Genomic DNA, 25,842 nt, shown 5'->3' with positions numbered 1-25,842 from the left:
AGCTTTTTTTTTTTTAATTTCCCTTTACATTGTTGTGGTCATTTAGTATAGTATTTTCCTGGTTCTCCTTAATTTATTCTCCATTAGTGCATAGATAGATATTGATTTATAGAAATCTCTATATATGTATTTATAGATCTATAGATAGATCTACAAATCTATATATATGTATTTATAGATCTGTAGATAGATCTACCTATAGATAAACACATGGATATAGACAGCAACCTCTGTGAGTAGAAAAGGAGCTGAAGTGGTTTAGAGTTGCCAGGAACCTAAGGATGTAAGGATGCAGGGCAGAGTCTGCCTATAATGAATTTACAAACCCAAACCTCTTCCAGTCAACTGGAAAAGTTTATTGTAACTCATATAAAGCTGGCTAGGTTTTTAGGGAACCTGCAAACTAGGAGGATGAGGATGATGCATATTTACAAGAAAGACAATGAAAAGGATCTGGTTGGGATTAAGGAATGTAAATAGTCTGGGGAGGGGCAGATACAACTGTGAAAGGATTATCAAGTGAGCTGATTAGGTGATCTAGGTGCGATTAAGGCGTGGTTGGTTGGTATGTGCTAGTAGTCTAGGGTGGGTCACGTACCTTGGGCAGAGGTGCCTGTGATCTGGGTTTTACCTATCCTGTCACTCTTTAATCTTTACAAGGGATCAAATTTATCCACGTTGGGAAGAACAAGAAAGCCTGTAGGATATTCAGTGGCCAGTAGCAGCAAAACAAAGCATGGCTAATCCAAAATCTTTTTTGTAATGTGGAGCTTGCTTTGCAAATCATCAAATTCTTATTAGGCCAGGACAGGGACGTATGGAATTACATTGTTTCATGATCTTGGATTAAGACCTGTCTTTGGATATTAACAACCTTTTTCTTCCTTAAGTTAGTTTGTACCATTTCAACTTTTCCATTCTTGTATAGCAATGGCACTTCAAGGGAAAAAAAAAAGTTCTTAATTTACCCTGCCTTTTTTTTTTGCTGCTGTTAGCCACTGAATATCCTGCAGGCTTTCTTCTTCCCAAAGTGGATAAATTTCATCCCTTGTGAATAGAGTACTAAAATTACAATTTTAAACCTGGGAAAACTTTACATGAACTGATGCTGAATGAAGTGAGTAGAACCAGGAGAACATTGTATACAGTAATAGCAACATTGTGTGATGATCAAATGGTAGACTTAGCTTTTCTCAACAATATAATGATTTAAGACAGTTCCCAAAGGCTCATGATGGAAAATGCTAACCACACCCGAAGAAAGAACTATGGCTTCTGAATGTAGATTGAAGCAGACTATTTTCATTTTTTTTTCTTTCTTGTGGTTTTCCCCTTTTGTTCTGATTCTTCTTTCACAACATGAATAATGTGGAAATATGTTTAACATAATTGTATATGTATTACCCAAAAACAAAAATTTATCATTTTAAGGACTCATGACAGCTGATTTATGTAGGTGCTCTGGGAGCTGTCCATACTTGTCTTCTTATATGTTGGATCTGATAGCTACTAATAGCTACTAGATTGAGAGGAAATCGTGATAGGATGGGTGAAATCTCAGGAAGCCTTCTTTGGCAGTGTGAAAAAAGATAATAGCAAGAGAAACCACTTCTGTGCTGTAAAGTATGAAAAGGATGAGCTGAATTAAGCCTTTCTAGATTGTGTTTATTTTGTTGTTAGACGATCATCAGACACTGATATAGATAGATACTTTTTAATCTTAAAAAAAAAAATCACTCTGTGCCTGTACTTGGTGAGGACTTTTACCATAAACCAGTATTGTACTTTGTCAAATCTTTATCCTTATTTATTGAGATAATCATGCGGTTTAGAATTTTTTTTCTAGTAGGATTAATTATGTTGATATTTCCTAATGGTAAATGATCCTTGCATCCCTGTCATATATCCATGTACAATATAACATATGATTACTTGGATGAATTATTCTTGTCTGTTTGAAAGTATGTAATTTAAAATTTTTGAATATATATTCATTGATATTATTGGTTTATTTGTTTTTATCCTTCCCCAGTTTGGTAGTAGGAATATCATAAGACAGTGCCCTCTTTCTTAATTTTTGAGAATAATATACATTTTATTTGTACTAATTCTTTTTAAATGTTTGATAGAACTCTCTAATTCCATGTGGACCCAACATTTTTACTTTGGTTATTTCTTTATGGCCATTTCTGTTTCTTTTTCTGAAATTTGTAATAGTTAAGATCTCTATTGGGTATTAAGTGCCAAGAGATGGCAGAGAATGTATCAAATTGAATTCTAATCAGGAAGCTGAGGGAGATAGACAGAGAGGTTTGCAGGTGCTGAGGATTGGGACTGGAAGGAGCATTCTGGGGCTGTGGTGGGGAGTAATCTAGCATCCAGGGACTGAGACAGGGCACCTAAAGAGATCTCAGGGGGACAGCTAGGTGGCGCAGTGGATAGAGCACCAGCCCTGGAATCAGGAGGACCTGAGTTCAAATTTGGCCTCAGACCAAACACTCGACACTTTCTAGCTGTGTGACCCTGGGCAAGTCACTTAACCCAATTGCCTTGAAGGACATCCTGCAGCAAGTATTTGATACAAGGAACAGGTGTGGGAAACTAATAGAACATGGAAGACATTTCCTGTCATTACGTATGGATAATACATGACCAAACAAAAGATAAAGAGGTTTACAGGAGATAATATAGATTTTTTGATTACACAAAATCAGTGTTTTTTGCACAAACAAAACAAATGCAGATAAAATTAGAAGAAACTTAGAACAACATCTTTGCAGCAAAATTTTCTGATAAAGTTCTCATTTTAAGATATTTAAAGAACCCTGAGTGAAATTTACAGGAGAAAAGAGCCATTCTTCAATTAATAAATGGTCAAAGGGTAACAGTTTTCAGTGGAACAAATTCAAGCTATCAATAGCCAAGTGAAAAAATGTACTAAATCACTAATTAGAGAAATTAAAATTTAAACAACTCTGTGGTACCTCCTCGTACCCATCAGATTGCCTAAGAGAATACTGTGAAAAAAGCCAGAATTTTTTCATGTGTCTGCTTCCTTCTATTACCATACTTCTAAAATATGTATAGGAGTCAATAAACCATTCATTAAATCTTTGTGCAAAAAGTTCCATTAAGTGACTTTTTGTTTTCAGGAAATTTTGGATTTACTATCTCATAAGATCTTAGCTGTAGAACTAGAAAGGACCCCAGAGGCCATGTAGTTGAATTCTCTCATTTTATAGATGAATTAAACTGAGGTTCTAGGGAGGTAAGTGACTTCTCTAAAGTCATATAGGTATAATGCATACAGAGACAGGATTTGAACCCAGGGCTTCTGATTCTATTGGTTGTGCTATGTGCACTGTACCATACTGTCTCCACCATGTGCTCACTCATTCCAGCTTCTGTTGTCTTTCAAATAAACAAATAATTATTTAGGTCTATGTAGTTATTTCTTAAGCTAATAGTTAACTAGTCAGTGCCTATGAGCTGCCAGATTAACATGATTTGGAGTTAATTAGATGTATCATTTTTCATGTGAAAAAATCTATGGATTATGAGTCAAGAGATGTGGGCTGTGGTCCCAGCTATGCCATTGATCTTTTATTTGACTTGAAGGCATCATGTTTCTTTTTTTTATGCCTCAGTTTACCCATCTATAAAATTGGAGTTATGATACCATACCTGTCCTTTATTATCCCACGATGGTTTTTATTAGATTATTTGAGTATTTTATCTGCGGTTAAGAAAACTATTTGTGATTAAATCCTCAAGTCAGTATTATATTGTGTAGGTAGTACATACAGAAACAGTGCTGGATTTAGAGCTGGAAAACTATTTGAAATCCCAATGGCTTAGGTGACAGTGGTCAATTTGCTTAGTCTCCTTCAGGCTCAATTTCTTTGTGAAACAAAGATAATAAAAGTTTCACTATTGATGATATAGTTGTGGAACAAGTGCTTTATAAATCATAAAGAACTATAAAATTTGAATTGTTGCTGTTACTATTGTTATTATTTGTATAAATTATGTACTGTGAGTTTTTCCATGGAGTGGAGTGACAAAGAATTTAAGTCCAAGGTAATGACAGAATGTATCTTGACCACTTCTTGAATTAGGATGTGGACCCTTGCTTGACACACATGTGGAAAAGTGGGCACTTAGAACATCTGGGTTCTGACATTGCTGCCTTCTTTTTTCCCTGAACAATTTGCTTAGGTTCCTGTTCTTCGTTTTCCCATGTGTAAGGGAACATGCTTAATAACACTAACCCAAGTAGTGTGAGTTTTAATTAACTAGTGTTTGTTCAAGGCTTTGAAGGGGGAAAAAATGTTGTATGTTAATATTAATAAGGCTAATCACAAGCTTAGCTCTTAATATGTAAGTTTCCATTTTTCTCTGAAGTTTACTTTTAATTACTTTATAAAGAATGAAGCCAAAAGGCTTTTGTTCTCCTGGAGCTGAATACAAATAGAAATAATATAACACTATATCAAAAGTTTTCCTCTTATATTTAAAGGATTAGATTTAGTAACACATGTCTAAGTTGGATACAGCTTTTTCCTATTTAAAAATAAATGTTTCCATGCTTCTTGCAATTTGTGGTAGGTTTAAAATGTCTTTGCTGTTTTGTGTTTCACTTATACGTGCACATTTTTGGAAAATGTCACTTTCTCAAATACTTTGTCCGCTTTTCCTAATTTTGGTTGAATCTGTTAAATATCATGAATGAAAACAATAAAATTCTGTGTAAAGAAAAATGGCATTGTGTTTAGGAACTCAAAGTCATAAAAACCATATTTTACATTACTTTAAGGTGATATGTGCTATACTACATTTCCAAAAAACTTATGGAAGCATTTCTCTGATTATGTTATAGGATGATTTTAATCAAGAACTTATATGTGGATATATAAAAACTAAAAGATTATTATGAAAAATTATAAGTAGACCTTGAGAGTCTTTTATTGTTAGTTGTGTTGAAATTGACACAAGTTGGATTCAGAATTGTTTTTCAGAGCTCATTCAATTTGTGTCCTGTTTCTAATCAGTCATTCAAAATAAAAGAATATGAATTATTATGTATTCACAGAGTTAATTTCTTTTTGTTGAGGTGTTTTGTTCTAGTGTTCTAGATCCTATGATCCTTGGTCAGCATCTATGTTTCTGTAGATCAGAGGTTTTGAAACTTATTTGACCTGTTGCCCCACTTAAAAAAAAATTACTCAGTGCCACTCTGGAAATCTGTTTTCTTTGACCCTTTAATGTTTTTTTTTTTAAATTTGTATTATTTCCAAAAGAAGAATTTTTTTTAAATGACACACCTTAAATTTAATAATTTATTGTAAATTTTTAGATTTTTTTCCTGAATTGAAATTTTGATGACACAATATTAAGTCATGTATACCCAGTACATGTATGTTCTTTTATTGAGGGGATTTGTTCTGTGAAATTTGGATTCAGTCAGAAGGGCACCCTTGAGGATCTAGAGGCCATATGTAGCCTTGAGGCTGGAAGGCCATCTAGTCTAATTCAGTACAGTGAGATTAAATAACCAGCTCTTGCAGAGCCCTGAGTTCTAACTCCATATCTAAAAGTGTTTTCACTATGCCATGCTTAAGATGGATTAAAAAGTAAATGTCATTGAGTTGTTTCATTTGTGTCTGACTCTTTGTGACCCCATTTGGGGTTTTGTTGGCAAAGATACAGGAATGGTTTGCAGTTTTCTCTCCAGCTCATTTTACAGATGAGGAACTGAGGCCCACAGGGTTAAATGACTTGCCCAGGGTCACACAGCTAGTCAGTGTCTGAGGCCAGATTTGAATTCTTGAAGATGAGTCTTTTATGATTCCAAGCCCAGTGTTCTATCCACTGTGCCACCTTGCTGTCTAGAGAATAGAGGATAGAGTATGTATACATAAGAATGGTGCATATAGTATACAATAAGAATTCATTGAGTAACATGTCATTTCCAAATTTAGAGCCTTGAATAACCAGATGACCAGTGGTTTTTGGTCCTCATTCTGTAAGCTAATATGCAATTAAAGAAATGCCCCCAACTCTCTGTAACTCAGCTCACATCTCATGAAAAATATGCCTGTTACTTTTGATTTTGAATGGTGGGAAAAAAGAATGCTGAAATAACTCTAGAATACACATTTGCTTATTAAATTGTACAGTTCCTTGTGAATTTTAAATTCTCAATTTTTGGTTAAGTTAACAGTATCTAAAATTGGGAGTACAGAATGCCAAAGACATCAGTTTGTTGTGGAAGAACTGACTCACTTGCTGATCAATTGAATTGAAATAGAATTTCAAAGAATTGAGATTGTGTTATAGAAAATTAACTTGCACTTCAAAATGTTATAATTATCTAGGGCAATCTGAAATCATTTTGAAGTAGCTCAGTAGGAAGAATTTTTTTTTATTAATTTATCAATAATCACTTCCATAACCTTTTGAGTTTTAAATTTTTCTCCACCTCTCTCTTCAAGATGACGCACAATCTGATGTAGACTATACATATACATTCCTATTAAACATATTTTCACATTAGTGATGTTGTAAGGAAAAATTAGAACCAATAGGAGGACCCACAAGAAAGAAAAAAACAAAACAGAAGAAAAAAATAGAAAATAGTATGCTTCGATCTGCTTTCAAACTCCATAGTTCTTTCTTTGGATGTGGATAGCATTTTCCATTGTGAGACCTTTGGAGATGTCTTAGATCCTTGCATTGCTGAGAAGGGCTAAGGCTATCAATGTTAGTCATTGCACAACGTGGCTGTTACTGTGTACAACATTCTCCCAATAGCAAGAGATAGGAAGAGAAATTCCATTTATTATTATATTAACAATAAATCGTATAATGACATACCAAAAAAATCAAATGTAAATGTAACAAAATGATAAAGATCAAGTAGGACTTGAATGAAGAGACATGAGAAGTCACCACTAACCTACCCTTTTATGGAGATGGGAGATTTACAGGTGTTACACTTTGCATATGTTTTTGGACTTTATCAATGTGTTAATCAGTTTTGCTGCCTTTTTTTTTCTCCCCCCAAAATATGGGACCTTGTCATATGGGACAGCTCTCGAGGTGGGGAATGGGAGAAGGATACATGTGATACTATGGTTACATAAGAAACAGAAAATATCAATAAAATTATTTTAAAAAATAGCTATAACCCACATAAATCATTGGCATTTCTATATATTACCAACAAAGCCCAACAGCAAGAAATAGAAAGAGAAATTCCATTTAAAGTTACTGTAGACATTATAAAATATTTAGGAGTCTACCTACCAAAACAAACCCAGGAACTATATGAACACAATTACAAAAAACTTTTCACATAAAATAAAGTCAGATCTGAATAATTGGAAAAACATTGGTTGCTCATAGATAGGCTGAGCTAATATAATAAAAATGACAGTTCTACCTAAACTAATTTACTTATTCAGTGCCATACCAATCATACCAATCAAAATTATTTTATAGAGCTAGAAAAAATAATAAGATTCATTTGGAATAATAAAAAGTCCAGAATATCACGGGAACTAATGAAAAGAAATGCAAGGGAAGATGGCTTAGCTGTTCCAGATCGTAAGTTGTATTATAAAGCAGCAATCATCAAAACTACTTGGTATTGGCTAAGAAATAGAATGTTGGATCAGTGGAATAGGTTAGGTATACAAGACACAGTAGTCAATGACTATAGTAATCTACTATTTGATAAATCCAAAGACCCCAGCTTCTGGGATAAGAACTCACTCTTTGACTGGGAAAACTGGAAAAGAGTATGGCAGAAATTAGGCATAGACCAAAATCTCACACTATATACCAAAATAAAGTCAAAATGAGTTCATGATTTAGATATAAATGCTGATACTATAAGCAAACTGGGAGAGCAAGGAATAGCATCATGTGCAATGACAGTACTCTTGAAGCTTTTCCAATAAATACAGGAGTAAAGCAAGGATATTCACTCTCCACAATATTGTTTGATGTAGTTTTACAAATGCTAACAATAACATTTAGACTAGAGAAAGAACTTAAATATATAACTTAAGTAAATAAGGAGACGAAAACTATTCTTAGTTACTGATGACATGATAATTTACTTAGAAAATATGAGAGAATCAGAAAAGATTGCAATTGAGACAGTTGATAGCTTCAGCAAGGTTGTAGGCTAAAGAATAAAATCAGAAAAGCCAACAGCATTTCCATGTTCCACAAAACATGTAATTTCAAGAGGCAGTAATACAAAGAAAAATGCCATTTAAACACAAAATGCATAAAATACTTAGGAATCTATCTACTTGTAGATTCAGTTACAAAGTGGTGAAGACATAATCAGTATTCATGGTTGGGCTGTACCCATCTAATAAAAATGACTAAAGTTAATTTATAGTTTTGATGCTATACCAATTAAAGTAATTAAATAGTTATTTTACAAAACTCAATAGAATAATACCAGAATTCAGTTGGAGAAACAAAAGATCTAGAATATCAGAGGAAATAATGAAAATAATAAGAATGAAGGGAGAATAACAGTTCTACATCTCAAACCTTATGATATAGTCATCAATGTCATTTGGTCTTAGTTAAAAAAAATGAAACGTAGGTTAATGCAATAATGACAATAAAAATAAAAATCATAGCTTGCATTTATATAGTACCTACTGTATGCCAGGCACTATGCTATTTGCTTTTCTATTTGATCTTTACAGTGTCTCTGAGACGTAGATGTTATTATTATCCCCATTTTGCATTTGAGGAAACTGAAGCAAACAGGTTAAATGACTTATCCAAGAGTCACCTGGCTCATGAGTTTCTGAGGTCAGATTTGAAATGAGATCATCCTTCAAATCCAGTGCTTTATTCACAAAGGAATTCAGAAGCCTAGTGTTTGAAAATATAAGTAACTTAGGAAAGAGGTCCCTAACTGATCAAAATTTCTGGGAAAACTATAAAATAGCCTGGCAGAAATTAGTCTTAGAGCAATACATTGTACCATATTTCTGAATACATTAATGGATACTGGACCATAATATTGAAGATCTTACTTAACACAATTAGAGGAGAAGCAGATCATGTGCTGTTTGCAATTATAGGCAGGATGTCGTGGATTCTTTTATGTCATCATAGTCTTTCCCAGTTTCTGTCTTCCTCTGTCTCCCAGAGATCCTTTCTATATAACAAATAGTATTTTCCAAAGAGAAAAAAAGGAAAGAAAACCCACAATTTATTGAAAAAGTCCAAAAATATGTGCAATTTGCAACAAATGTGGACTGCCTACCTCCATAGGGCTAGAAGTATCCTCTCATTTCTCTTTCTTCAAGTCATGCTTGATCTTTATAATTTCGTTATATTCGCTTTTTAAAATTTTTTAATTTTTCCTTCATTTTTAAAAAAATTAATTTATTTTGATTTACCAACAATCACTTCCATATGCTTTTGAGTTTAAAATTTTTCTCCCCCTTCCTTCCTACCACCCTTCCCAAGACAGCGCACAATCTGATATAGGCTATGTTATATTCACTTTCAATTTGTGTATGTGTGTGTATGTGTGTGTGTGTCTATCCATTTTCATTGTTGTAGTTACTGTATATATTTGTTTTCTTTGCTTATTTCACTCATTATCAATTCATGTAGATCTTTCCTTTCTTCTCTTTATGCATCATATACATAATTTCTTACAGTGTAGTAGTATTCCATTACATTCATGCACCACAGTATGTTTAACCATTCCCCTGTTGATGGGCATCTACTTTGTTACCAATTTCCAAAAAGACAGTTTCTTCCCTCTAAGTAGCTTATAATCTAATGTCACAAGATATCACACAAAAGTAAGCTGAAAAATGGTAAAGGGGACATAATGAAGAAGTGCAAAGTGCAGTCTTGTGGGAAATGAAGAGATCTGTAGGAAGCTTGGCCCAGAGGATTGATGTGACTTGCCTAATGTCCCTCTCTGAGGACAGAACCTGGAATGCAACTAGATGTTTTGACTCCCAAATGCAGTATTCTTTCAATTATCATAGTCTATCTCTCCTGCTTGTGTCATGAAGAGAATCTGCTTCTGATTTCAGAAAGACCTCTAGGACTAATAGGTAGAAGTTACCCATAGGAAAATAGTTTTGCCTTAAGAAAGAGATTCCTAATTGTTATAGCTGTTTAGAGATGAATTGGACTGCTTTAGAACAAGGGCATTTCCTATAATTGAAGGTTTTCTTGCAGATATTTGATGATCACTTGATGGGCTTGTTAGAGAAGATGTTATTCTAGTGGACAAAGAGTTGGACTAAATGATCTTATAGGTCCTATCTAACTCATATTCTAAGGTTATAGACAACAATAGGCAGGATATCTTGTATCCTTCTAGGTCATCGTAGTGTTTCCCAGTCTCCTTTCTCCTCCTCCCAGAGATCCTTCCGATATGACAAATAGTATTTCTCTTTTTTTTTTTATTAATTCATTTTGAATTACCAACAATCACTTTCATAAGTTTTTGAGTTTTAAATTTTTCTCCCCCTCCCTTCCCACCTCTCTCCCCAAGGAGGTGTTGTGACGGAAAATGCTATCCACATCCAAAGAAAGAACTATGGATTTTGAATGCAGATTGAAGCATACTATTTGCTATTCTTTTGTTCTTCTGTTAAGTTTTGTTTCCTCTTTCTTGTGGTTCCCCCATTGGTTCTAATTCTTCTTTACAACATGAGTAATGTGAAAATGTTTAATAGGAATGTATATGTATAACCTATATCAGATTGTGTGCCATCTTGGGGAGGGCGGTGGGGAGGGAGGGGGAGAAAAATTTTAAACTCAAAAGCATATGGAAGTGATTGTTGATAAATCAAAATAAATTAATTTTAAAAAAGAAAAAAATGCTCTAAATCACTATTGATCGGAGAAATGCAAATCAAAACAGCTCTGAGGTACCACATCACACCTATCAGATTGGCCAACATGACAAAATAGGAAAATGACAAATGTTGAAGATGTGGGAAAATTGGAACACTAATGCATTGTTGGTGGAGTTGTAAAATGATCTGCCCATTTTGGAGAGCAATTTGGAACTATACCCAAATGGCTATAAAAATGTGTATACCCTTTGACCCAGCAATAGCACTTCTAGGGCTATATCCTGGCAAGATCATGCAAATGGTGAAAGGACCCACATGTACAAAAATATTTATAGCAGCTCTTTTTCTGGTGGCAAAGAATTGGAAATTAAGAGGATGCCCATCAATTGGGGAATGGCTGAACAAGTTGTGGTATAGGAATATAATGGAATACTATTATGCTATAACAAATAGTATTTTTCAAAGACAAAAAAGGCAAGAAACCCCACAATTTATTGAAAAAAATCCAAAAATATATGCAGATTGCAACAAATGTGGACTGCCTACCTCCATAGGTGTGCTGTATGTTATTGAAATGAGAGGATTGCCCTAAGCAGTAAATGGTATCTGGATGTGTAATTCAGAGGAATCCAGACCCTGGACACAGATTTCAACATGATTGATCTCTCCAGAAATGAATATAATGCTGTCCATAAACAGATGAACAGGGATAAGAGTTGGAACTAGTTGCAACTTTGAATTAGAAATTTCTGATACTTTATCTCCCTATTCTCTTCCTCTTTAATTTCTTTTAATAGTGGTTCCTAGTAGCTCCACTGAAGTTTTGTGTATAATCTCTTGTCTTTGTGCCTTTGCAGAGGCCAGGCCTAGAATGTCTTTCCTTCATTTCTGCCACATAAAGTTCCTCTTTTCCTTCAAGATGTAGCTCAAGCATCACTTTCTACTTGAAGCTTCTCTAGAATAGTGTTGTATTTATACTTATCTGTTAATAATGAGCAGCAGCATGACAGTCTGGCCTCACATCAGGAAGACTCATATTGTCTGTATATATCAACTTTCAATTCTCTAGACCAGTGGTGTCAAATTCATGTAAATATGGAGCCACTAAACTGTCCCTAAACCATATATAAAGGTCCCTTACCAGCATGTATTGATTTAGAAAACAGTATATTAATATTATTTGTGTTCTGTCATATTTTCATTTATGTGTTAAATATTTCCCAGTTTCATTTTAAGGTTGTTCCCTGCTGCATTCTGCCATGCTGAGTGCCTTAGTTTGACATCTCTGCCTTAGCAGCTTTCTGAGTCTAAGACTCTTAATTTATGGAAAAGAGGTGGGTTTTCATTGGTAGAGAGAATTTCCTTACCCAGGAATTCTCTGTACTAATTCAATCAGAGGTCCAGACTCTATCCCTATCCTTTTTTTGGAGAGAGAGGATGAGAGTTGTTTTTTAAAATACATTTTCATGATTCTTTTTTCATCATGTATATTTCCTTCTCCTCTGTCACCCAGCCATTCCTTCTAACAAAGATTTTTTTTAAAGAAAAAAAAATCAGTAAAACTCATCGGTACCTTGAAAAAATCTGAACATTATTAAATTCAATGTTCTTCACCCAGGAACCCTCACCTCTGCAAATGAGTTGAGAGGAAGTATCTCTGTACTTATTTATGTACTTGTTACTTCCCCCAGTTAGATTATAAGCTCCTTAAGAATATTTCTTTGTAGTCTCAGTCTTTTGAGATCAGGGAATACTTTTTGCCTTTTTTTGGGGGGGGTATTTATAGTACTTGGCAGAATGCCTGGCATGTAATATGCCTTTTTTTTTTTTAAAGCGAGACAGTTGGGGTTAAGTGACTTGCCCAGAGTCACACAGCTAATAAGTATTATGTGTCTGAGAATGGATTTGAACTCAGGTCCTCCTGACTCCAGGGCTGGTGCTCTATTAACTGTACCACCTAGCTGCCCCCCATAATATGCTTTTAATTGGCTTACTGATTGATATAATCAATTACTTATTGCTTGCTTATTATATGGAAGGCCCTGTGTGCTTTTTGTTATGAATTAAAAAGCCAAAAATTATCTAGTCCTAGCTTCCAAGGAAGACTCAACATATACACAGATAAATAATTTCAAGATTATTTGAAGAGGAAAAGAGTAGTAGTGTCCTCAGATCCTAGGTAAGGAGAAGGGACAGACCTTAGAAGCTATCTCGTCCAACTCCCTCATTCCCAGATGAGGAAACTTAGGAGAAGTTCATTGCTTAGCCTAAGGTCCCACAGGTCATAAGTGGTAGTGCTGTTAAGTGTTTCAGTCACAACTGGCTCACAGACATTTGAGGAGGAAAAAGCAGTATGGTTTGTTGTTGTTCAGTCATGTCCAACTCTTTGTGACCCTATGGATCATAGCATGCCAGGCCTGTCTGCTTTTAATTTCTTTTTAAACTGGTACCAAGTAGTTTTGGTGATTATAGCTTTATGGTATAATTAAGTCTAGAAGGAATATTCCCCTACCATTCCAAGTTTTTTCCATTATTTCCCTTGAGATTCTAGATTATTTGTACCTTCCAATAGTTTTTATTTTTCTTCTGGATCTATAAAATGTTCCTTTAATGATTTGATTGTGATGTCACTAAATTTGTGATCAAATTGTCATTTTTATGACTTGAATGTGACCCAGACATAAATACTAAATATTCGTTAGTCATTTAAATCCCTCTGTAGTGTTTTTGGTTTTGAAGATTGTTCTATAATTTGAATTTCAATGCATCTTGTGTGTGCCTTGATATACTTACTTCTTACTCATAATTTTTCTTAGATTCATAAGTTGTCTTGAAATCTGCACCATTAAAAAAGTGTAAAGGAAGGTTTAGCAGTACCAGATCTTAAACTATATAATAAGGCAGCAGCTATCAAAACTATATGGCACTGGCTAAGAAATAGAAAGGTAGATCAATGTAACACAGTAGATATACAATGTATAGTAGCAAATAAACATAATAACCTTGTATTTGACAAATGTGAAGATCTAAGATTTTGGGATAATAATTCATTATTTGGTAAAAATTGTTGGGAAAACTGGAAAGCAGTATGACAGAAACTGGGCATAGACTAATATTTTACACTGTTTCCCAAGATAAGGTCAAAATGGATACGTGACCTAGATATAAAGAAAGATATTATAAGAAAATTAGAAGAAAATAGAACATATTACTTATCAGATTTATGGAAAGGTGAACAATTTATGAATAAATAAGAGATAGAGGGCAAAGTTAGGTGTAAAATGAATAATTTTGATTACATTAAATTTAGAAGTTTTTGAAGAAATAAAACATGTTGCCAAGATCAGAAGGAGTGCAGAAAATTGAGGAAAATTGTAGACAGTTTTTTCAGATAAAAGTCTTGTATCTCAAATATATAAAGAACTTTGTCAAATCTGTAAGACTAATAGTCATTCCCTGGTTGAAAAATGGTCAAAGGATGTAAATAGGCAGTTTTCCAATGAAGAAATCAGAACAATTTATAGTCATATGAAAAAATGCTCTTAATCATTATTGATTAAAAAATGCAAATTAAAACAACTTTGAGATATCATTTTAGACCTACCAGATTGTCTAGAACTATTGAAGGGGAAAGTGACAAATGTTGGACAGGATATGGAAAAATTGGGCCATTATTTCATTGTTGGTGGAATTGTGAACTGATCCAGACATTTGGAGATCGATCTGGAATTATGCCCAAAGAGTTATTAAACTGATTATACCCTTTGACCCAGCATTTCTACTACTAAATCTATTTCCAAAGATGATTAGGGAAAAAAGAAAAGAACTTATATGTTCTAAAATGTTCATAGCAGCTCTCTTTGTGGTGGCAAAAGAACTGGAAATTGCAGAGATGCCCATCAACTGGGGAATGGCTGAACAAGTTGTGGTATATGATTGTGATGGAATACTACTGTGCAATGAGAAATGAATATCTTGGTGATCTTAGAAAAACATAGATAGACTTGCATGAAATAATAAAGAGCAAAATCAACAGAACTAAGAGAACATTATAAACAGTAATAGAAATATTGTTTTAAGAATGACATTGAATGAATAAGTTGTTTTGACTATTATAAACATCTAAATTAACTATAAAGCACATATGAGGAAAGATGCTATCTGTATCTAGAGAAAAAGTTGATAAATAGAAGTCTGTATAGAATATATATTATATATATTGCATATATACTCCTATTTGTGTTTAATGGTACCATCACTAGGGTGCGATTGGGCAAAGGACTAACTTTATTATATTTTTAAAAGGAATAGCAAGTTGTGCATAATAACATTTCAGTGTCATGTGCAATCTTTTTTTATTGTACTGTTATGGAAATGTTTGTTTTATCCCATAAATCAAAAATAAAATAAATGTGGAAAAAAGAAATCTGCACTGTCAGTGAGCTTATAGATACTTCTCAGTATTGAAGTATGAGTGTTATTTGGAATTTAATGAATAAGTTTTATAATTTCTCCATTGAAAATTTTAATTTTGTAAATTTCACAGGAGGATTTTTATTTAATTTGATAATTGATGAAGTTTTGAAAAATATCATGACATTGAGGGCTTTTAAGATACTTTCTTTTGGAGAGATATTTATCTTTTATATAAAGTCTCATTCTGGTTTTTTCCCCCCTAACATGTTTTGACATGAAATCTAGCAAAAATCAGATTTATTTTTGTAGTTCCTAATCGCTTAATTAAACTTTTCCATTTCAATAATTGCATCAGTTTTTTTTTTTTGTGGGAGAGGGAATTAGCTCTTTAAAGGGGCCAATCAGCTCACTTCCTTAACTGCAAAATTCTATAGATTTGGCTGTTGTAATAGCTCAAAATGAAGGCTTTTGACTTCTCTACCAAATTTTAGAGTGTAGTTCAGATGCAAAGCAAGTCACACATTGTTCTGATAGGAATCATTGCATGCATACATTCTATAATGTGCTATAAAGTAAGTTATATTGGTAAAGAAAAGGTCAACACAAGAGACATTCATTCAGAACCAGGATAAATTTGATTTTATATTTAAAGTGAAAAATTCTGGGTAACTTTGCCATGCTTATTACTATCTATATATTGGTAAATTCCTATAATTAATTGTAATTAATAGTCCTTGCCCACAAATTATAGATCCCCAAATAGTTTTTTCCTAGTAAAAATACCATTGTCCCTCCTAATCCCTGTCATAATTGTACAGTAGGGTTAGATCTATTCTAATGCTCCAACTTAAAGGGAGTGGGGGAGGTACCTGGTTCCCATTTTTTTTTAATTGTCAGACTTAGTTTTAATGTGAATTGACAAGTTTATATGTAAATATCAAACCCAAACTTTTTGAAATGTTAACCCATTTAGTCTAAGTTACTCTCTGGAAAGTAGATTTAGATTTAATTGTATTAAAGTGTGTATTTTTTCACTGATTCTTGGTCAGTATAAGGTGTACAAGGGGCAACTTGTGGTGGTATCTTCTACATCATTGATACTCTGTGTGATGGAAGAGGGAAAAACAAGGGTTCTGCAGATTTTGCAGTACATCTGTGGTAGGCCTTTCTGGGTTGGCAGTCTTTCATTTAAGGGAACATTACTGAAAGTTTTCCCATTGGCCTATTTGGAAACAAATTAGCATTGTCTTGTTCAGGCCTAGAGAGTGGGATAAGGCATCCAAAAAGCAGAGAGGAACTGAGAGCAAAGGGCCAATCTCAGGCATACATACAATTGTGTTCTGCCAAGTAGTATGTTGCTTATGCTCTGAATGTGTGACTTTGTGAAGTCTCTTATTTTAAAAGGTTATCTTTCCTTATTAGGCCAGCAAATGAGAAAATTTTCCATATATATAAATAGTTTTTGGTTCTGCCAAGTGTTTTCTGTTAGCCTCTAAACTGTGCCTTCCCAGCAGTTGTTTTGTCTACTTTTACCAAGTGCTTTCTGGGGGGGAGAATCTCAGTTTTGACATTGTATGTTTGCCAGAGAAAGATCAGAGTTTTAGTTCCCAGTGTGTGGCATGATGAACTGCTAATTGAAGGTGACATTCTGTTGTTTCCCACCCCATTGACTTGGTAAAACGTTACCCTTCACTTGAACAGTTAACTTGTTCCTTCCCAGCATTGCCAAGAGATCATTTTAGTCTTATAGTGATTTTGTAGGTCAAATTTGGATTTGAGATTATATCAATTATTAAGTAATATATGCGACATGATCTGTCAGTAGTCTTAGAAAGGAGACAGATTGCTTCTTGGGACGCTGTGTTTGAGGTATTCTTAAAAGTTCATTGAAAAACCCAACTGTGAGTTCCACTCCTGGAATGCTCTAAGATGACCTTTGTTTTAGCACCAACCATCACAACACAGTGGATGATTCCTAGCAGCATATTGGAACATTTGGAAGGAGCTTCCTCATGAAACAAGAGCTTGAGGCATGTATTCTATTTCTGGTAGTGGGGGCAGAGAGGCACAAGAAGATGGCAGACTTACAGGCATAGCTGGAAGAAGGGTATGTTGGTGTGACAGTTTAGAATTGGTAGGCATTAGGCCTTGTTTCATGGTCCCTATCTGTAAGACATAGCTATTTGTAATGTGCCTATTTTTAGGGATTTCTCCTTACCCTGAAATTTTACAAAATAGACATATAGTGGGTATCTGTCTTCTTTTTTCTTTACTTTTTTTTTCCTTCAGCATATAGTTTTCACCCCTCGTGACATGTGAACAACTAATATTTTAATTCATTTTGGAGAGGAATAAATACTTCTCTGAGAACTGCCATTCATTCAGAAGTCTACTGGCTTCTAAAATTGCATTTTTCCATTATCCTTCCAGGCTTTTTTTTTCTCTATCCTTGTAGACCAGAAAGTTTAGTACTTAATAAAATGTTGACATTGTTTTCAAACTTCAGGTAAACCAACAGAATTAATTTTCATAAATGAACAGAGTAAATATGGGTAGGAAGAGCATGTGTATTTTTTTGTATTATTCCTTCAACCATTCTGAAGGATGATCCATTTACAGTTGAATTTTAAAGAACAAAGCTTCTTACAGAATTGCCTACAAATCTCTCGTCCATCCTTTCTGCCACACGCTTTAAGAGCTATAAACTGGTCAAATGATTCAATCAGATTGGTCTGCTATTGAGAAGCATGTTTTGGTTGGACCTAAGGGAGAGGAATCAATGGGGTACATGTAGCATTGGTTCAGGTACTGCATAAAGCTGATTCTTGGTTTGGGGGAAAAATCTCATCCTTACTAATTTGAGCAAGTCCCAGTTTGCTAATGGATTGTATACTAGCGGTTTACTTTTAAGCTTTGGGTTTGGAACTTGCAGTTCATTTTCCCAAATCTTGTGTTCCTAAAATTCAGCTGAAAGAACAAAAGGTCAAGAATAGTGAAGAAAAGTGTTAAGAAGGGTGGGCTAGCAGTTCCAGATTTCTAACTGTAATACAAAGCAGTAATCTTCAAAACATTCTGATACTGGCTAAGAGAGTGGTGGAATAGATTAGGTATACAATATACAGTAGTAAATGACCATAGTAATCTAGTGTTCGATAAACCCAAAGATCCAAGCATTCTGATACTGGCTAAGAGAGTGGTGGAATAGATTAGGTATACAATATACAGTAGTAAATGACCATAGTAATCTAGTGTTCAATAAACCCAAAGATCCAAGCTTTTGTGGTAAGAACTCAACATTTGACAAAAATTGTTGGGAAAATTGGAAAGAATTTTGGCAGAAACTAGGCAGAGACCAACAACTCACACTGTGTACCAAGATATGGTAAAAATGGATAAAAATGGATAAGGTAAAAAAAATGAATTAGACGTAAAGGATGCTATCATAAATAAATTACAGGAGCGTGGAAAGATCTGTCAGATCTGTGGGTAAGGGAAGAATTTATGATTAAACAAAATATAGAGAAGATTACAGGAAGTAAAGTAGACAATTTTGGTTATATGAAATCATAAAGATTTTGCACAAACAAAACGAATACAGCCAAAATTATAAGGAAAAAAGGAAGTTGGGGGAAATTTTTGCAGCAGGTTTCCCTGATAAAGGCCTCTTTTCTCGTGTGTGTGTGTGTGTGTGTGTGTGTGTGTGTGTGTGTGTATGGAACTGAGCAAAATTTGTAAAAATAATAGCCATTCCCCAGTTGATAAATGGTCAAAGGATGTGAACAGATAGTTTTCAGAAGAAATCAAAGCTATCTATCGTCGCATAAAAAATACTCTAAATCATTTAAATACACTAAATCACTAAACACACTAAATATACTAAAAGAATAGACTGAATCACTCAGTAGAGAAAGACTTTTTTTTGGGGGGGGTGTTTGTGTGTGTGGCAATGGGGTGAAGTGACTTGCTCAGAGTCATACAACTAGTATCAAGTATCAAGTGTCTGAGGTCATATTTGAACTCAGGTCTTCCTGCATCTAGGGCCAGTGCTCCTTCTACTACACCATCTACCTCTCCTGAGAAATGCATGTTAAAACAACTCGGAGACACCACCTCACACCTATCAGAGTGGCTAACATGACAGAAAAGAAAAATGCTGGCAGGGATGTGGAAAAATTGGGACACTAATGCACTATTGGTAGAGTTGTGAACTGGTCCAACCATTCTGGAAAAAATTTGGAACTATTTCCAAGGGAATACAAAACTTTGCATACTCTTTGACCCAGCAATATTACTACTAGGTCTGTTTTCCAGAAAGATCAAAGAAAAGGGAAAAGGATCTATTTATGCAAACATATTTATAGCAGGTTTTTTTTTTTGGGTGGTGGCAAAAAATTGGAAGTCGAGGGGATGGCCATCAACTGGGGGATGGCTGAACAAGTTGTGGTATATGATTGTGATAAAATATTATTATGCTATAAGAAATGATAAGCAGGATGGTTTCAGAAAAATCTGGTTGCTAAACCCATCTTCCATTCTGTGGCTTCCCCTAAAGTGCCTTGGAGAATGATTTGAGACTGGCAGAATAGTTATTTGGGCATGAAGAATTTATTAAATTTCCAAATCACTCTCTTTTTTTAAAAAAATAATTTAGTGTTTTATTTTTCCCCACTTACATGTTAAAACAATTTTTAACATTTGTTTTTAAAACTGTGAGTTCCAAATTCTCTCCCTTCCTCTCCCCCCTCTCCCAATTAAAAAGGTAAACAATTTGATATGGGTTATATGTGTGTATTCATGAAAAACATTTCCGTAATAATTATGTTGTAAAAGAAAATATGGACCAAAAAAGCTCAAGAAAAAGAAAGTTTAAAAAAAAGTATGCTTCAATCTGTATTCAAACACCACTAATTCTTTCTCTGTGAATGGATAGCATTTTTCATCATAACTCCTTTAGAGTTGTCTGGGTTGTTGTATTTCTGAGAATAGCTCAGTCATTCATAGCTGATTATCTTGCAATATTGCTGTTATTTTGTACATAGTACATTTCACTTTGTGTCAGTCCATATAAGTCTTTCCAGGTTTTTCTGAGAGCATCCTGCTCATCATTTTAAAAAAATTATTTAATTTTAGTTTTCAATGTTTACTTCCATAAGATTTTGAGTTTTAAATTTTCTTTCCCTCCTTTTCCTCCCCTCTCACCAAGACAGCACATAATCTGATATAGGCTCTACTTATACATTCATATTAATCATATTTTCATATTAGTCATGATGTATAAAAGAATTAGAACTAATGGGAGGAACCTTGAGAAAGAAGAAATAAAACAAAAAACAAAAGAAAAGGCGAGCAAATAGTATGCTTTGATCTGCATTCAGATAGTTCTTTTTCTGTACGCAGATAGCATTTTCCATCATGAGTCTTTTGGAGTTGTCTTAGATCCTTGCATTGCTGAGAAGAGCTAAGTCTATCAAAGTCAGTCATCGCACAATGTGGCTGTTACTGTGATGATTTTGTGGGTTTATTTTATATCCTGCAACTTTATTAACTTTGTTTATTATTTCAAGTAATTTTTTAGTTGATTCTCTAGGATTCTTTAAGTATACCATCATAAGAGTGATAGCTTTGTTTCTTCTTTGCCTATTCTAATTCTTTCAATTTCTTTTTCTTTTCTTATTGCTAAAGCCAACATTTCTAGTCTGATATTAAAGAACAGTGGTGATAATGGACATCCTTGTTTCACCCCTGATTTTATTGGAAATGCTTTTAGCTTATTCCCATTACATATAATGCTTGCTGATGATTTTAGATAGATGCTATCTATCATTTTAAGGAAAACTACATTTATTCTCCAGGGCCAGATGAATTTACAAGAAAATTCTATCAAACATTTAAAGAATAATTAATTCTAATATTACATAAACTGTTTGGGAAAGTAGGTCAAGAAGGAGTCCTACCAAATTCTTTTTATGATACAAATATAGTGTTGATACCAGGAAAAGCCAAATCAGAAAAAGAAAATTATAGATGCATTTCCCTAATAAATATAGATGCAAAAAATTTAAATAAAATATTAGCAAAGAGATTACAGTAACTAATCTCGAGGATAATGTGCTATGTCCAAGTAGGATTTAGACCAGGAATGCAGGGTTGGGTCAGTATTACGAAAACTGTCAGCATAATTGACCATATCAACAACAAAACTAACAAATCATATGATTATCTCAGTAGGTCCAGAAAAAGCATTTGACAAAATACAACACCCATTCCTATTAAAAACACTATGGAGCATAGGAATAAATGGAGTCTTCCTCATCATATCTTTTTTTTTTAAACTAATTAATTTCTTTTTAATTTTCAACATTCAATTTCATAACCTTTTGAGTTTTAAATTTTCTCCCCTTCTCTACCACCCTCCCCAGGACGGTGTGCGATCTGGTATAGGCTCTTCATATACATTCCTATGAAACATATTTTCATAGTAGTCATGTTGTAAAGAAGAATTAGAACCAATAGGAGGAACCACAAGAAAGAAGAAGCAAAACAAAACAGAAAAGAAAAAAAAAAGAGCAAATAGTATGCTTTGATCTGCATTCAAACTCCATAGTTCTTTCTCTGGATATGGATAGCATTTTCTATCATGAGACTTTTGGAGATGTCTTAGATTCTTGCATTGCTGAGAACAGCTAAGTCTATCAAGGTTAGTCAGCGCACAATGTGGCTATTACAGTGTACTATGTTCTCCTGGTTCTGCTCACTTCACTCAGCATCAGTCACTTAGCATACAAGTCTTTCCAGGTTTTTCTGAAATCCTTTTGCCTATCATTTCTTGTAGCACAATAGTATTGCATCATAATCACATACCACAACTTGTTCAGCCATTCCCCAGCTGATGGGCATCCACTCAATTTCTAATTCTTTGCCCTCAGAAAACAGATGCTATAAACATTTTTGTACATATAAGTCCTTTCCCTTTTTTTTTTTAAATCTCTTTTGGGATTCAGACCTAGTAGTGGTGCTGCTAGGTCAAAGGGTATGCATGATTTTATAACCATTTGGGCATAGTTCCAAATTGCTCTACAGAATGGTTGAATCACTCACAACTTCACCAATAGTGCATTAATGTCTCATCTTTCCCACATCCCCTCCAACACTTGTCATTTACCTTTTCTGTCCTATTGGCCAATCTAAGAGGTAAGAGGTAGCTCCTCAGAATTGTTTTAATTTGCATTTCTCCAATCAATAGTGAGTTACAGTATTTTTTCATATGGCTATAGATAGCTTTGATTACTTCATCTGGAAGCTGACTATATCCTTTGATCATTTATCAATTGGGAAATGGCTCTTATTTTTATAAATTTGACTCAGTTCTCTATGTTTGAGAAATGAGGCATTTATCAGAGAAACTTGCTTCAAAATATTTTTCACAGTTACTATTGCTGGCTGTATTTACCTTAATCTTATTCTCCCCCCCCACAATTTATTTTATTCTCTCTCTCTCCTTTTGTCCTGTCCCTTCTCAAAATCGTTTTGCTTCTGACTACCCCCTCCCCAAATCTGTTCTCCCTTCTATCCCATTCATCCCATTCCCCTCCTACTCTCCTGTAGGGTAAAATAGATTAATATACCCATCTGAGTGTGTATGTTATTCCCTCTTGGAGCCAATTATGATGAGAGTAAGGTTTCCTCACTCACCCTAATCTCCCCCCTTTCCCTCTCCAAAGTAAAAGCTTTTTCTTATCTCTTTTATGTGAGCTAATTTACCCCATTCTACCCCTCCCTTTCTTTCTCCCAGTATATTACATTTTCACCCCTTAATTTTCTTTTTTGGTATCATTCCTTCATATTCAATTTATCCTTGTGACTTCTGTCTATATATACTCCTTCTAACTACCCTAATAATGAGAAAGGTCTTATGAGTTACAAGGATCATCTTCCAATGTAAACAATTTAACCTTATTAAGTCCCTTTTGATTTCCCTTTTCTGTTTACCTTTTTATGCTTCTCTTGAGTGTTGTATCTGAAGGTCAAATTTTCTGTTCAACTCTGGTCTTTTCATCAAGAATGCTTAAAAGTCTTTTATCTCATTGAATGTCCAGTTTTTCTTTGCCCTGAAGATTTATAGTCAGTTTTGCTGGATAGATAATTCTTAGTTGTAATCCTAGCTCCTTTGTGTTCTGGAATATCATGTTTCAAACCCTCTGATCTTTTAATGTAGAAACTGCTAAATCCTGTGTTATCCTGACTGTGGCTCCATGATACTTGAATTGTTTTTTTCTGGCTACTTGAAATATTTTATCCTTTACCTGGGAACTCTGAAATTTGTCTATAATATTCCTGGCAGTTTTCATGTTGGGATCTCTTTCAGGAGGTGATCGATGTATTCTTTCAATTTCTATTTTACTCTCTGGTTCTAGAATATCAGGGCAGTTTTCCTAGATAATTTCTTGAAAGATGATTTTAGGCTCTTTTTTGATCGTGTCTTTCAAGTAGTCCAGTAATTTTAAAATTATCTCTAGTGGATCTATTTTCCAGGTTAGTTGTTTCTCCAGTGAGAAATTTCACACTGTCTTCTATTTTTTCATTCTTTTGGTTTTGTTTTGTTGTTTCTTGATTTCTCATAAAGACTTTAGCTTCTATTTGCTCCATTTTTTTTTTTTGGCAAAGCAACGGGGTTAAGTGACTTGGCCAGGGTCACACAGCTAGTAAGTGTTATGTGTCTGTGGCCGGATTTGCACTCAGGTCATCCTGAATCTAGGGCCGGTCCTCTATCTACTCTGCCACCTAGCTGCCCCTCCATTCTTATTTTTAAGGAATTATTTTCTTCAGTGAGCTTTTGGACCTCGTTTTCCATTTGGTCAATTCTGCTTTTTAAGGCATTCTTCTCCTCATTGGCTTTTTAGATCTCTTTTACCATCTGGCCTAGTCTCTTTTTTAAGGTGTTATTTTCTTCAGTATTTTTTGTGTCTCCTTTATCAAGCTGTTGGCTTGTTTTTCATGATTTTCTTGCATCCCTCTCATTTTTCTTCCCAATTTTCCTCTACCTCTCTTACTTGATTTTCAAAATCTTTTTTGAGCTCTTCCATTGCTTGAGACCAATTCGTGTTTTTCTTGGAGGATTTGGGAGTAGGAGCTTTGCCTTTGTTGTCTTCTTCTGAGTGTATATTTTGGCTTTCCTTGTCACCAAAGTAAGTTTCTGTAGTCAAAGTTTTTATGTTGTTTGCTCATTTTCCCTGTCTATTACTTGACTTTTAACTCTTTAAGGTAGGTCTCTGCTTCCAGTGTGGAGGGCAAACTGTTCCAAGCTTCACATTTTGTGCAGCTGTTTTTAGAGATAACTTCTAGGGACCTGGAAGTTTTCAGTTCTTCCAAGGTGGTATGATCTAAGGAGGGATGTTCACTCCTCTCCTCACCTGTGCTCTGATCTCTGAGTGACCACATGCACTCTTTTCTGCCCTGGAACTGAGTAGGGTTCCCCTTCCATTGTGGCTGAAAACTCTGCTATGCTAGTGCTCCTTCTTGCCTTGAACTGCCATCCAGAACTGTGACCCACATCTGAGTATGGGTAAAGTGACAGAGTTCTGCCTCAGTGCTAGCAAAAAGACCCCTGTAGTCTCCTTGTGATCAGTTGTTCAACCACTTTACCGTCTGTGGGCTGAGAGCTCTGGAAGCATCCGCTGCCACTGCTGATTCAATCACTCCCAAGGACTGCTCCTGGTCTGCTGTGGTCTAGTCTGTGCTGGTGCAACCCGTGCTGGGTGCACTTCACTCTCATCTGGGTGCAACAGACCTTTCCTGCTAATCTTTTAAGTTGTCTTTGACATCTATGAACTGAGAGGTTTGGAAACTGCCAGTGCTGCCACTGATTCAGTTGCCCCTGAGGCCTCCTCTGGGTTTGCTGGGGCCTGGTCTGTGCCAGTGTAGTCCTCTCTCATCCTGATGCAACAGACCTTTCCTGCCAACCTTTCAAGTTATCTTGGGCTGGAAATTTGTTTCACTCCATCTTTTTGTGGGTACTGCTGCTCTAGAATTGGCTTAGAGTAATTTTTTAAAAGTATTTGGAGGGGTTTAGGGGAAAGTTCAGGTGAGTCCCTGCGTTTACTCTGCCATTTTGGCTCAGCCTTTCAGATCTCTTTTTAAAGCCTCTTTTAACTCCTCAGTTGTTTAGAATTGAGAAACAAAGGGCATATGTTTCCATAAGGGTTGTAGGGGCTGTGGATTTAAACACCCTTGACTGATATCTGTCCATCATGTGTGCTTCCAGTTCATCGAGGATTTGAGTGTTTGTCAGTTGGGAACTGCAGGTATGTGATGGAAATTACCTGGTTCCCATACAGTATTGCCAATAGCAATTAATATTGATACTTTACATATTAATAAATACTTTATATATTACTTTATATACTGTCAGTAGTAGGTTTAATGAGGGAAGATGTACAAAGTCATTTCAGAAATCTGTTTGAAACTTAACTGTGTGGCCCCAGTTCTGTAAACTATATGAGGCTTGTATAGGTGGATGGTATGAGGCAGCTTCTTGTCTAGATTATGACCAGAAATAAAT

General features: G+C 34.8%; 1 protein-coding gene across 1 annotated transcript in view; it reads left to right on the top strand.

Moving 5' to 3' along the window:
* Nucleotides 1–25,842, top strand: part of BCAS3 (BCAS3 microtubule associated cell migration factor) — a 766,782-nt gene that overhangs the window by 130,726 nt on the left and 610,214 nt on the right.

Source organism: Phascolarctos cinereus, unplaced genomic scaffold (assembly GCF_003287225.1).
Source record: "Phascolarctos cinereus isolate Bilbo 61053 unplaced genomic scaffold, phaCin_HiC Scaffold_5;HRSCAF=322, whole genome shotgun sequence".
Classification (NCBI taxonomy): domain Eukaryota; kingdom Metazoa; phylum Chordata; class Mammalia; order Diprotodontia; family Phascolarctidae; genus Phascolarctos; species Phascolarctos cinereus.
This window is presented reverse-complemented; position numbering and strand designations above follow the sequence as displayed.